Raw genomic sequence first — 14,242 nt, 5'->3', positions numbered from 1 at the left:
AGGCATCGTGGTGTTTTTAGTAGTGAACATTTAGCGCTCTATTTTCAGCCTGACCGTCGTTTAGGGGGTGGGTGTATCTGGAGTCCACTATGGAACTGCCAAAGGCTGCCACCATTCACTATTACAAATTCTTTGGCCTCATCGTCGAGGTATTTGTGGTGCTTTTGTCAAGGAGAGCACAAGAATTCAGTCGAGGCTACCATGCTCGTAGGATATACAGCAGACTAACTCTGTTTAATTGGATTTTACAGTTAATTCGATCGTGACTACAAAGGCCCGGCCAGCACCCATGCATTTCTATGGGCCCAAACTTCCTTCATTTGAATCTTAACATTAACCTTCACCGGATTATTTGAACTTGACCAGTCAGCCTGCACGAGCCTGGCCCCTATGATGGCCCCCAAGGGACCTCTTTACTTGCAATGTCTGTCTTGGCATAGCTTCAAGCGACAGTGAATGCATTGAACACACGTCATCTCCCGTCAAAAACGCCTGTTGCCAGCCTGCCCTAGGAAGATTTTCAAGCAATAATGGTAGCTCACAATGTCTGGTGAAGGTGTTTAACCGATTCTAATGCGTGGCTTTTCTTTAATTATTTTATTTTCCCCCCATGAAAACTGGGTCGAAGACTGCATTCGTTGCACTCGTATGCTTTGACGCATAACACAGATGTGTCGCGGCGAAGCCGACTTTAAAATACCGTGTGGGGAAGCTGACCTTAGGGGGACAAAAAATGGCTGCCACTGTGCAACAGATATTAGACCTTTGCCCATATTTCTTGCCAAGAAATCAGATGCGCGCTGAATTTCTACTCTGCTTAGTAGCTTCAATGCTATCCCTGCATTAGTTTTCAACTTTAAACATGTAGAAAGCACGTACACATTTTATTCGGGGGCATGTTAGAATCGGGCAAATACTGCCAAGTGAATTAGTGGTGTGATTTGACGTTTTTTCTGCATCTTCTTAATTCGACCCGCTGAATAATTAGATCAGTTTCATTGGTCCCGTCAGGTCGAATTAATGGAAGTTGACTGCATAAGCGAAGGTTTACCGTATGCATGGTGTCTTCCCTGAAAAACTAGTGCAGCTAGAAAAAATCCAGCTGTCTGTTGGTGGTTTCAAGTAGTGCTTAAATGTTAGGCACCCGTGATGTGAAGCAGACACCATAAAGCAGCAACCACAACAAATGCATTTTCAAAGTATTTTCGACCTGCTGCGTCAGCATCGGTGCACAGTTACTGAGCTGTTGTCAACACAGAATGCATACAACTTTAACAAGTGAGCACACGTAGTGCATTTTGGGCGGTACTACTGAGTGGGCATTGCACACCATGAACTGGATGCCGTGATGTTGAGCAGTGCCATGTAGAAAATACATATAAACTTGTTGCTTGTGGTTACCTCTTGAGTTCAAGCATGGAACTGCCACCAGTAAAATGTACTGTGCCCATTTTGTATCTGTTACCATGGTACCCAATTTTTGTGTCTTTAAAACTGCCATGGGGCATTGTGTAGTCCTCCTTTTTTGTGCAAAGCCCATTGTTTCTAGTGACTGTGCAGGTCAGAAGCAGAGGTGAGCAGACGGCTCGGGTTACTGGGTCCATTTCTTGAATTACATTGTTAGGCTTTGTTTGCCTGTGCAAAGCGTGCCTAAATCGGTGCACTTGCCGGACATGTTTTTGCATTTGTTTGGGGTTTCAAGTTCCAGTAACAAACCTTCGGCAAGCCCAGCACTTACTGGCATTTGGCTGGGTTTTAGTGGAGGTTGTCATCAGGCTTTTTCTGGTCAAGAAGCTAAAGACTGCCCAATGAGGGATGGAAGGAAGACTTTTATGTGTAATGTTAAGAGACAAAGACAGCAGTGTGGTAGCAGACATTCTAGTTGACATTAAGAAGAATAAGTGGAGCTGGACTGGCTATGTCCAGGACAACAGAGATCTAGGTGATATGATGAAATTAGGAAATTTTCAGGCATTGATGCAAGACAAGGGTAATTAGAGATTGCGGAGAGATATCTTTGTTTCGCAGTGGATACAAGTACGCAGAGGATCATGACTTATTCAAGACTTCTGTCAGAATTTCTGCACTCGTGGTTTTTACAAGAACTTTCTGAAGCCTGTGCTGAGTGGGTGTAGTTTATAGCTAAGCTCCTTTTCATTCCTTTGATTGCCTTCAGAAGAGATCTGATGGACTTCTGGCCTTTCTGCCATCTGGAACTTAGATTCTGGCACTGCCTCCTGTCTCTGCTGTCGCAGCACTTTGTACACTGCATTTTTAGAACTTTCTGTAGATGGCAAATTGATGTGAGCTTGCTGCAATTTAAAGGATGTATACCCATGCTCAGACTAAACCCTGTATTCAGAAAGGCGCCTTAAATTGAAGCCTATGCTTGACTTAGTCAAGTCCAGCTCAAGACAACACTTAACGTGAACGCACCCAAAGAAAGGCAAAGAGCATCTTGGGAGCATTCCTTTCAGGCATTATCTTGAGCCAGAATGGGCCTTTCCAGAAATCCGCACGCTCCGTCAGCGGCAGCCGCAAGGCAGTATGGAAAGTCAGAGTGCCGGGAAGGTGCCGGAAACTCGCCTTTCCCTCCACTGGTGATTAGGCGCAAGGCATTGTGGGAGAACGGAGTGCCAGGCCACGTGTGGCTCGGACGCTACAGGCAAGGCAAATAGGCGAGTCTCCAGCGACCGCCAGCGCTCCCGTACTGCCTTGTGGCCACCGCTAACATTGCACACGCATGTCCAGAAAGGTGCATCAACCAAGTCAAGTTGTGGCTTCAAGTTAACGCACATTTCTGAATACGGGGCTAAATGTAGAGACGTGGCCCGCTAGAGTAGGAAGTTGGCAGTGTTGTTGACCCTGCATGTACCCACATAACAGCTGGTGACATAAGATAACGGCTACCAAGGGGAAGAAGTAGTGTTGGCATCCACCTGAATGTATCGCGAAAGCACAAGGCAATCCAATGCGGTCACCTTGGAGAGAGCGCATCGCAACTGAAATCAGAACAAAAAGTCAAGTTTTACTAGCACACTGGTTTAGTGTGCTTATACAGACAAAAAAAGGGAAACAGAGAAGGGCTGCAAGGATCATAACTGCCTCACTTTCCGGTGGAGACTTGAACTGTCCTGTAGCTGCAAGAAAGATAACAGGGTAAGGGAATAGAAAAGAAGGAGGAAAGTTGCAATAAAAGAAAGGTAAAGGAAGTAGGACAGAAGTGAAAAAGGGAAATCATCACAGTTTTTCACAATTGGGAAGCTTTCTTCTGTAGATTTGTGCCCTTTTCAAGTGGACACAAGTGGCGCTTTCGTGAGCGTGGCTCCACCTTTCGTATTTCCTCAGAGTTCGTGTCGCACTTGAAAACCCCGGCGAGGCCTGCTCACCTCGGCTTCGTAGGCCCCCTTCCAAATGTGTCATTCCCGTGTGTGGGTGCTCCCTAACAGTTGTGCTTTGCTTCTTTTTGCCCCCTCCCTCCCACTTCCCAATGGCTTCATCTCTGCTGTCTCCCCCCTCTCTCTCTTTTTTACCTCCTGTTCTCTTTTAGAACGTTCGTTGTCTCCTGTCCTGTGTCACGTGAGCAGTCCTGGGCTTAAGCCTGCACATGCGTACGCACGCCAGCACTACAACAGCAACACCCTTCTCGTACCCTCCCAGTGTGCGCGGGCCTCTGGCAGACTTTTTTACGAAGCAGCGATGAGCGAGCGGTAAAGAGGATGCGAAAAAAAAGGGAAGAAACACAGCGAGAGGCCGAGAGTGAAAGAAAGAAAGAGAAAACGACCACGAGACTGTCACCGGTTTCCTGTGCTTCTCTCTCTCTCTTTTTTTCCCTCTCCCTCCCTTTTGTCAGCAGTGCCACGACGACACAATGCCTCCCACCCACTGTGTCCCTTCCTCTCGCCTTCGAAGAGCAGGCGGACGAGAGAGAGACGTTGAGACGAAGGACTCTCCTCTGAGACAGAGAAAGTGCATTGTGTTGCGCTGTGGCATGTTGCTGTTCATTGTTTGTCATTTTTCTTTTTTTTTTTTTTTTCTTTCTACAATGTCTGGTCGACATGTTTTGTTAGCGTTTGCACAACTGACAAAGGAAGGGAACAGGAGAGAGCTTGACCCCCTCTTTATCGCTTTTTTTTTTGCTGCTGTTTCTTTCCCAATCCTCGGCTAGATCTTGTTCTCAGTCGAGCATAGGCCTACAGGGAAGCTTTCCCTCGGCAGTTGGTCCTTCAACGTCCAGATTGTATTAATGAAACCGGCAGGCCTGGCCGGAGCGTGTTGCATAAGCCACATGTTGTCCTCTGTTTTGTAGTGTTGATCTGTGTTGTTTGGGTGCAGACAGTAGCGTGCATTGGGAGTGTGTTCCTGTTTTCACTGGCTCACTGAAATTTAGCCACTCTGTGAATAATGAACTAGACAAGGAGTGTGCAAAGCCATATCTGCACAACCATTAAGCTAGGGTCTTGTACAAGTAAAACTTTGATTCATAAACACATACTGCCATTTTATGTAGCAGCCGCCCTGCATTGTACTTGTAGTCGTACGACAACACCGCACACTGCCGCATCGTATCTTGGTGTGACGTACACCACTGTGTGCATGTGGACTGTCGTACGAGCTTAAAGAGCTTGTGCCTGCAGCTTAGTAGTCTGTGCTGCAGAGCTGTGCTTGTGTTGAAACTGGACCAACTGCCCGGGGCAAGCAACTCACGAACTGGTCTGTGTCGTCATGGTTTGGCTCGCACAAAATCTCGTTTGGTTTATCAGCCATTAACTGGCAATTCATAGTCGTCAGATAGGCAGGCCATGAAACATTTGCTCGGTTAGACTTTCTACACTGTGGACACTTGAAATGGTGGTGGCCAGACAAGGAGGCAAGAAGGGACAGCTCAGCATGTATCATTATCCGTTCCTTGTTTTTCCTTGTTTGCCAATTCTGTACCATATTATGTAACATATGTCGTCAGCCGATAGCTGAACGTGTAAATGGAATCTCCACTTGCACGTGTAGAGGGGCTACCATAAATGCCGTGGCTGTCACATCGTCAGCAAGGATTGTCCTCATATTCTCCAGGTCTTACAGCTCTAAAGTGAGGGCGGCATGGAACATATTTTTGATGTATTTTCTGCCTCGCAACGCATGACATCGGTATGTCTAGTCCACACAAAACATGCTTCAGCCAGGATAACAAAGCTGTCTTCTCTCAGTGTGAGAATAGACGTGCTCACATCGCACAATGCCATGCCATAAATACATCAAGTGTGCACCTTCTGGGGTGGTACTCTCGAGCAATCACTTTTGGGTATACGATCACCTTTCGGGGGATATTGTGTGACTTGGCAATTGCTGTGTCAAGGTATACGGCTGAGAGTGCTGCTGGCACTGTGGAAAGATGGCAAGATTGGCACAATGCCAGTAGCACTGTCAGCTGCCTACTTTGGCATAGCCACTGCCGAGTCCTTGAAAATCTCGCGAACATGAGACTCGAGGATACACCGCACCTGCTTGCCACCTAATGTAGATTCAGGCAGCAGACCAAATCAGTGATTCAATCTGCAGACCGAGCATGACGTTGCACGGCATCGTGAAATCACTGTACAAGCAGCTTGTTGCCATTGTAGTAATCCGGTGCTGATGAACACGCCATCTGTGGACCGGATCAGTGATGTAGTCTGTCGCATGAATCTACACTTAAGAGTCAGGCAAGTGCCGCCCACTACAAAGTTCAGTGAGTAATACATTTACCCACTTCATGGCCTGTGTACTTTAGTGAAGACTGCATGCTGCAGCTTTCCTTTTACCAGACGCCAAACCATGGACCACTTCCTGGGCCCTGTGGGTCTGTGCAGTGTTGGTGAATGCAGGTGCCGCTCCATTGGTCTGTGTTGTCTTTCGATGAACGTGCGTACTGTGTGTGTAAAACAGGTTCCGTCGCAGCTTTTTGTTGCCAGGAATGACTTCAGGGTGAGATTTCTCTTTGTCCTTTCTTGTAAAATGTGGAAAACAGTGCAAAGTGTAAACGGCGGCACACTAAAGTAAGTCGTAGTTGCCGTCTGTGTATTTTTTTTTTCCGTTCTTGTCTAAGAAGTTGTCTTGGGACCTGCCAGAAAACAAAGAGAGGAGCTGTTTCTTGACACGCGCAGTTCCGAGGTGTTATGAACGTTTTGTATTGTTTTCAATGTCTAATGTTGACAAAGTCAAGGGGTGGTGTGGCGTGTCCGTGTGGCAACTTGAGCTAGATATGATGACACAAGAAGCTGATAAAACGAACGCTTGCAGCAGACAGCACCTGGCAGATATGTTCCCTTTAGTATGTGTGTTTTGCTTTGCCTAGAGACGTGTCCAGCCAAGCTGTGTTGTTTGACAAAAAGCGTTTCCAAATTTTCTTTGTCGTTTATTTTTGTTGCCTTTTTTTACCTCTATGGTGTGTGGTTGTCATGATAGAAGGATTACAAGGTTTATCTGATACACGTGTGGCGGTGTTTGTGGCACGTGACGGTTAACTAAAAAAGTCTTTTTTTTTTTTTTTCCTTATGTGGTTGGTGTTGTGTAATCATGTTTCTTTTGTGCTTGACATTTCTGTCTCCCTTCATATTTTTGGATTGACTCTTGTCAATTGATTGCACTCTTGTTCTTTCTCCAAGTATTTTTTGTTCTCGTGTAGTTTGTGGTTGCAATTTTTTTTTTTTTTTTTTGAAGTGTACTGCGTGTGAGCTGTACTTCCCCTTTTCACATTCTCAGTCAGGGTATGCATAATGGTAACCCTTAGTAACAATGTAATATAGTAGTTTTTGTATTATTTTTGTCCCATTTCTGTTTGGCCAGTTGCAATTTTCTGCCCCCATTTTCTGTTTTTTCATGTTTCTTTCAGCTTTTCGGTGTTTGTCAGAATTATGGTTTGTTGTCTGACAGAATTGGGCTGCATGAACACATCAGCACTTGGAATTTTTTTTTTTTCTGTTCATGTTTTGGTGCCATTTCAGAGGCTTTAAATGCTCCTTTCTTTATAGAAGATTTATTTAGAAAGTTAGTACATTCTGCACTTTTTATGTTAGCAAAGCTTAAAATGAAGGTGATTTATAGTTTAAATATGCCTAAAGCATTTTCTTGTGCCCGCAGCAGACTGAAATGAATTGAACACTCATTGTTCCATTATGCAAGTCTCTAGTGGGTAGATCGAAGTTTCAAGATTTGTAGATTTCTCATTTCTTTCAAGAGAATCGCTATTACCTTTAAATTTACTGCTTGGCACGTCTCAAAATGCATTTACAGAAGAGCTCTAGTTAGCACTTTAATTTGTTGCATGAACTGATAAATCTGTACGTCAAATGCACTGTAAGCTAGCTGGGTGATGACACTTGGCTAGCTAGTCTTCGAAGCTCTTGATTTACTTTGCATATGTACAAAATCTGTACAGCTGTAATGTTGATGCATCATTCATTGGACTATTGTACGTTCTTGAAAACTGACTTTTGCCTTGTCGTCTGTCATGGCTAGTATCGTCTGCTACGGCTTGATAAGGGATCAACGTGTCTAAACTGTCCTGGAATCTCACTACAGTACTGTCCATGATATTACCCCATTTTTGGTGCACATTTGCTGCATGGTAATCACCACGTTCACACCTTCCTTTCAGTGAAGTAATGCTCATGTGTAGCGTTATATTGCCAGGAAAGCCAAGTAGACTGCAGGTAAATGAAAGATAAGGTCATCTGACAAGATGGCGGCAATTTCTCTGAGACTTAAACCACACCACAAAGGGTGTCAAATTCTTGACAGTACGTGCCCTCCCGCCAAAATCCTGTCTGCTATCGCTGCTTTGCCAGCAAGATTGGCACGTACCGATCAGCATTTCAGAGAGGAATGCCGACTTTCTTCCTCATTCATCTGATAAAGAAATGTTGCATTCAATAGCTGCCTCACAAGAATGCCACAAGGCATGGTGTATTGTCAAGGAGCTGAGCAGGTGCTTGAAGACGCAACACTTTTTTATGCAGCAGGAAACTTTGATTTAAAAAAAATAAGAGTGACAATTGCCCATTCTTAAGCATGTGGCTACAGCTTAGGAAGACGCTGGCTTTTGTGATCATTTATTAGAAATCTGGCAAATGCTGCTTCCCACCAACCTGAAAGTCATCCCATAACAATAGAACGGTCCTTACAATGCAGTATGCACAGATATCAAAAACTCACTACTTTGCTTTAGGCTCCTTAAGAGTACTATTGAGCTGGATAATTTGGCGAGCACTCCTTAAATGGCTTAATTAACTTCATTCTTATAATTTAGCACCCTTTAGAGTGTGCAACGGGCCTATTTGGGTTGTAAATTGTGTGCATCGCACTTGTACACCCTTTAGGATGTGATTTTTTTCAGCTGTAGTAGTTTATTTCGTCTGCATTAACGCATCCCGTATTTTTCTGCATGAGCATATAGACATACTGCGTCATTCGTGGCAGGAAAGGGCTGAAAGAAAGGTAATGCGTACAAGGTTAAGGTGGTGGTCCTACTCCGGCGGCACGAGCCCCCCGTTTTCAGTACTTTTGGAGCAAGCGTGGCGGCTCTTCTACTTAGCATATAAAGTTGTCGTATATACCATAACAAAGCTTAATTCTTGTAGATTCCAACTATATATAATATAGAGCAATTTTTTCATGTGATTTCGAAATAAATGTTCAAGAACAAGCATGAGATACATGGTTTTTGCGAACTGTGTCTCAATTGTGACCCTATTTAGGAGAAACTACCACATGTGCTGCATTGCGGCTTGCACTGTAGCTTTAGGACATATTTATCCGTTTCCTAAACGCAGCAAAATAATTTAGAATTTTTACTTTTTGGATAATTTGCTTTTGAGGATTGCCAAATATCGCAAACTTGCGTTGTAAACAGCCCGATAACTACACGCTCAAGGAAGCTAAATTTTGGATAAATTAGATTTCAAGGAATGTACATTTAGGACGCAAAATTTCATTCATGTACCTTCATTAGTTTTAAACCGCAGCTTCGTAGCTTTAGTACCTTCCCGCAAAAATGGGCAAAAGTAAAACCAGAATTCTAAATATTGCTTAATTTCGGCCGCATTATTAGGAAAACTAATAAAGGTACATGAATGAAATTTTGCATACTAGATGGAAATTCCTTGAACTCTAACGTTTCCAAAATTTTGCTTCCTTGAGCGTGTAGTTGCCGGGCCGTTTGCAAGAGAAGTTTGCGATATTTGGCAATCTTCAAAAGCAAATTATGCAAAAAGTAAAAATTCAAAATTATTTCCCCTCGTCTAGGAAACAGATAAGTATGTCCTAAAGCTACAGTGCAAGCCGCATTGCAGTACATGCGGTAGTTTCTCCTAAATATGGTCACAACTGAGACACAGTTCGCAAAAACCACGTATTTCATGCTTGTTCTTGAACATTTATTTCTAGATCACATTCATAAATTTCATTATATAATATATAGTTGGAATCTGCACGAATTAGGCTTTTTCATGGTATATACCAGCACTTTATATCCCAAGTAGAAGAGCCGCCACGGTTGCTCCAAAAGTAATGAAAACGGGGGGCTCGTGCCGCCGGAGTAGGACCACCACCTTAATGTGAATTGTCATGTCACAAAATCACAGCCCAAAGGGTGTACAATATTTCAGAGTCAGTTAGTGGCTAGTAGCTGGACAGTTCCCGAGATCTTTGTTGGTCCAATTCGTGCTGCTGGCGTTGCAGGTGACTGGTAGTCAGGATTGATTTGGCGCTGTAAATCTGCACCTATAGGTGCAGAGCACAGGCAGTACTTGGTAACGCGCTTTTTTCTTACCTTGCCACACTGTTCACAAGAATGACCAAGGCAGTGTCAGTCAGCGGTAGCATGTAATGAACGATGCGTAACAAGTCGAGAACAGCAAAACGAGCCTCCTGCTTCATGTGTAAGGAGACCCTTTGACAATGGGACACAATATCACCGCCTTTGTCGCACCGTGTCTGGTTCCCTGGTGAACGTGCAAGAAGTATATATATTTGTGCCAAATGCTTGAGACACAAGAAACCAAAAACAGATGTGAGAGAGAGAGATATTAATGTCACTGTTTTTATGTGTGTGCATGCTGATGCAGACGGCCCTGCACACACAACCGAGGAAAAAGTATTTGACGATTTTCGTGTGACGTGTGCCGTTCACCGTCTTTGTTTGTTGTCTGGGCCCCCAGTGTTTTTTGTGAGAATGGGCCCGTGATGTGGTGGTCAAAAACCCAGTTCTGTGAAAGAAAAAAAAATCAACTCTTGTCGGTCTAACTGTGGCCTCTCTCCCAAGTCGTCCTGCCTTGCTGTTGTCCCCCTGCATCGGTGTTAAATTAATTTATTAGCTTTAAGTGTCGGTTCAGCGTGCCGTCTTTATCACTTTGGCGCTTGGGTTTGTCCAAAATGTTTTTTTATTCTTTCAATTTCTTTTGATCACTTCTTTCCAAAATGACGTCATTGTAATGAGACTTTAATGTAGTCAACATCAAGAACATTGCTTTAGCATTTTTGTTTGTGACCAGTTTATTTTTTTCATTTTTGTAAGTATCGAGACAAAAGGTTTGTACAACATGTTGGCTCACTTTCTGGTCAAGCTGTCCTTATACAATGTGACATGGCCCAGTGTAAAGGATGGCACAGTGGAGCTTTTAATGCAGCCTTTCCTTTTGGCGACATCACAAGAACATATATCAAGCACGCTTGGAACTAGGATTTCTTTTGCATGACGAAGTACTAAACACAAGGAACAGCTACAGGCATGCAACACTTGTAATAAAGTTGAGGGTGATACAAAGGAAAAGGAACTAAGAATAGGGTAGTGGTTTAAGGCTGAAAAATTCTACTAGCTTTTGGAAAAGCATGCATTTCGCATTCTCTGGGTCTTCTGAATGCATTAAGACAGTGGTGTGAGGAGGAAAAAGTTTCCTGAGCTTGTTAAAGTGCTTCACAGTGTAGTAAGCAAGTACTATTGTCGAGTCCGTGGGCTGTGGTAAGCTGTGTTCGTAGTATCTGAGAGGTCTGCAAAGTTTACTTTTGGCGAGTTTGATTGGTGCCATCGTTGGCACAAGTCAGCCCATCGGAGCCTATCATCTGGGTGAGCCGCCTGTCTAATTGTTCACTGCTGCGTAGCCCTCCTGGTTCCGAGCATGCTGTGTTGGCGGCATACATTGACTCTTATCGAAAAGTTATTCAGGTTCAAATGCGTTGTGTCAGCTGATGCTCGAAACTTTCATGCTGCTGTTGCACAACTCCATGCACTGCTGAGGATCTCAGTGGTACATCTTGTAGACTGTATCGGAACGCCCTGATGTAGTTGTGATGTGGTTCCCCAAAGTACATACTGACCATCACACAGCCAGAAAAAAAAAAACATGGACATAAGAAAAGCACATTGTAGCCTTCTCCACTTGACGACCTCACACGCACACATACACACACATATACACGTGCATTCGTATATTGAACATATATTGAACATGTGAGGGACGGCACATACAATTGCTTTTCATTTGATCTTTTCTTCTTTTTGACTATCGATACAGGATGTATAGTCACTTTATAGAGAGATATATGCCTTCAGGAAAGTAACAACAAAAGAGCCTCTTCATATGTCTTGCCGCTCCCCTCTTGTCCCGAATCCACCCCCGTTCATGTTTGTGAATCGTGCTGTGTATTTGTGTGTGAAAAACAGTTAAGTGAAACTACCACTTGTGTGTGTAATGTAAGACAGACATAAGAGGGGTAAAAAAAAGTAAATACGAGGGTCGTGGTCGGAGGAGGAGAGCATTATGTGTTTCTATACAGTGCAAAGGCGATTATTTTTGTACCTGAAGACAAAAAAAGAGTTAGGCCCTCAAAGGCGGCCTCCTTTCTTTTTTTTTTTTCTTTCACTATTGATTTCTTCTTGTTTTGCCTTTTCTCCCTGCAGCTGCTTATGCTTAAGTTCCCATGAGCATGAACCTTACTTTAAGGTAAAGACATAGCTTTTATTTTTGTTTGTATATGAAGACGCCACTGTGTGTGGCGGCAGTCTTGGGGATCTGTGACACAGACCGATACCAGAGGTTTACCTTTGAGGTTAATGCATTGAGTTTATGCATTTTGTGGAATGCATGGCTGCTTTCTCTCAAGTTTGAGCAAAACAGCCTTGATTCAGCCGCAAAACCTGCTGATTTACTTCGCAGTGCAGATTTATTGTTTCTTATCTCAGCTGTGATGTTGACATCAGTATGTCACCTTTATGCAGCCATTGGTTATTTTGTTCTGTTTGACGATAGCAAGCAGTCACAGCCAATAGAAGCAGGGAAGTTTGACATGTCCTGCAAACTTCATTATTACTTTTTTTTTTCTTATTGACCTGTAGTTTTCATTACGTGTGCATTGTTTGGGCCGAGAAATCATAAGCATGTTTACCAACAAACGTGCGTGCACAAACCCAGTTGGTTGCAGACGGCTTCAGTTGCAGAAGTGATTGCAGACACAGAATTTCCTTCCAGGGCTGAATCCTGATCTGCTATCACTCTAGTTAAAGAAGTTGTGGGGTCCACCTAAAGTTCCTTCAGTATGACAGCCCTTGGTGCTTCGTTTTAGCAAATTAAGCAGAAGCATCTCTTCACATCATCCAGCAGAGTAGTACTTTCCTTGTCTCCTGCTTTAGAGCCAAATTTGTGCCATTTTCACAGCTGTCATTGGTACGCTTATGAAATCATGAGTTATGGCGCGTCGATCACGCTGGCCTGTCAATACTATTGTGAGCTTGGAAACACCATACACATCACTGTAGTGATAGCTTTGGATGCACTGCAAATGTGGCAGCAAGGTTACCATCTGTGGTTTTGTGTACTTCAACTATGGTGGAACCCGCCACCATAGTGTTAGAGTTCGTACAGGGCTTGACTCCCCTTTACATTTAATTTTTAATTGTAGCGAGCCCCTCTAGGTTCCATAGACCCACACTTATCGGATTAGTTTTCACTCAACATGGTTTTGTTTTTCTTATGTTTGAAAATATATATTCAGTAATGCTCATTAAATAATAGCGTGTCTGCTAAGTTGCATGCTGTGAAGCAGTGCTAAGCTTTGGGTGTCTCGAAGTGTACCCCCTGTTTGGAAGCTGACGGGAAACTAAGTAACCAGCCTTTCTTTGTTGTATTCATCATTTCTTGTTCAGCAGCCTTGTGAAGATATGCCTCTGTATGTTTATAAAAGCAGTGACCGTGGCTGAAGTGGTCACAGGAGAGAGCATTTGCCTTCTGAGACTGCTCCTCGAAATTTGAACTTCATCTCAACATTTTTTCTTGCCGCCTGTACTTGAATGGGATTCTGTGTCCACATAATTTCTCTACTACGTTACAAGAGCGAGAAGTGATGTTTGCCGTTTAATTTGTTGTTACACTGCTTATTTCTGACTGCGCACATGCGCTTTGTTAGAAAAAAAATACGGTTGCGCAGTTAACACCCTTCAGGGAGTGTTCACCCAGCGGTGTGCACTGGTTTGCACCCTACATTTGACTCTTTCACTCCCCTTGCAGGGTGTAAATTGTGCTCCCTTATTTAGGGTAACAAGCAAAGTCACGCTAGCGCCTTGCTGGTGCCCATGTAATGAATGAAAGTAATACATGGGTTGGAAGACCCGTCAGCCCTGACCTCGTGCCCACTGTGTGGTATATCGTGGGCCCACTGAAAAAAAAAAAAAGAAGGCTTATTTTTCGCTGTAAAAGCATATATAGGTTTGTTCGTGTGCTCCTGGCTTTTCTGTTCTCAACAGTGTATCATCCCTGTCCACCCTCTACCCTGTTTTTCTTTAGTATTCTCATTCTTTGTTCATGTCTTGGAATAGTGGAGTTGTGTATGCATCCCTGTTTCATTCAGTGCTGACTGCAATGCTGCACCGAGAAGCTATTTTTTTTTTCTTTCGGGTTTACGAGAATTTGAATAAAAACACCCAGAGTAATGGAAGCTGGTTGTCTTGTGTGATTTCTTTCTCATTTTCAATGTGTGCTCTTCTAGAAGAGCATGCTTCTGGTACTTGCTGTGCAAGCATAGAAGAAAATTCTCAGCCTTACCTTGATAACAGCAAAGTGCTGTTATATTTATTTATTTTATTTTATTTATTTCAATACCTTCAAGGCCCGTAGGGCGTTACAGAAGGTTGTCGGGACATCAAATACTACAAACGCAGATATCGGATCACAACATCCTCTTCAAGGGCATGTTTAAAGTTGCTCGGATAGTAAAG

The 14,242-nt window shown here is 43.6% G+C and overlaps 1 protein-coding gene across 12 annotated transcripts in view; it reads left to right on the top strand.

Annotated features, from left to right (window-relative positions):
* LOC119464516 (CUGBP Elav-like family member 2) overlaps nucleotides 1-13,962 on the top strand; it is a 521,231-nt gene extending 507,269 nt beyond the window's left edge. For 11 of the 12 annotated variants that reach the window (XM_049655498.1, XM_049655499.1, XM_049655493.1 and 8 more), the window contains one exon: nucleotides 3,551-13,962. The gene's annotated coding sequence lies outside the window, so the exon portion shown is untranslated. The remainder of the gene's footprint in view (nucleotides 1-3,550) is intronic. The other variant, XM_049655491.1, reaches the window with a different exon arrangement.
* Nucleotides 13,963-14,242: the final 280 nt, after the last annotated feature.

This window comes from Dermacentor silvarum, chromosome 9, assembly GCF_013339745.2.
Source record: "Dermacentor silvarum isolate Dsil-2018 chromosome 9, BIME_Dsil_1.4, whole genome shotgun sequence".
In the NCBI taxonomy this organism is placed as follows: domain Eukaryota; kingdom Metazoa; phylum Arthropoda; class Arachnida; order Ixodida; family Ixodidae; genus Dermacentor; species Dermacentor silvarum.
Note: the sequence above shows the minus strand (reverse complement) of the source record. Positions and strands in the feature narration are given on the sequence as shown.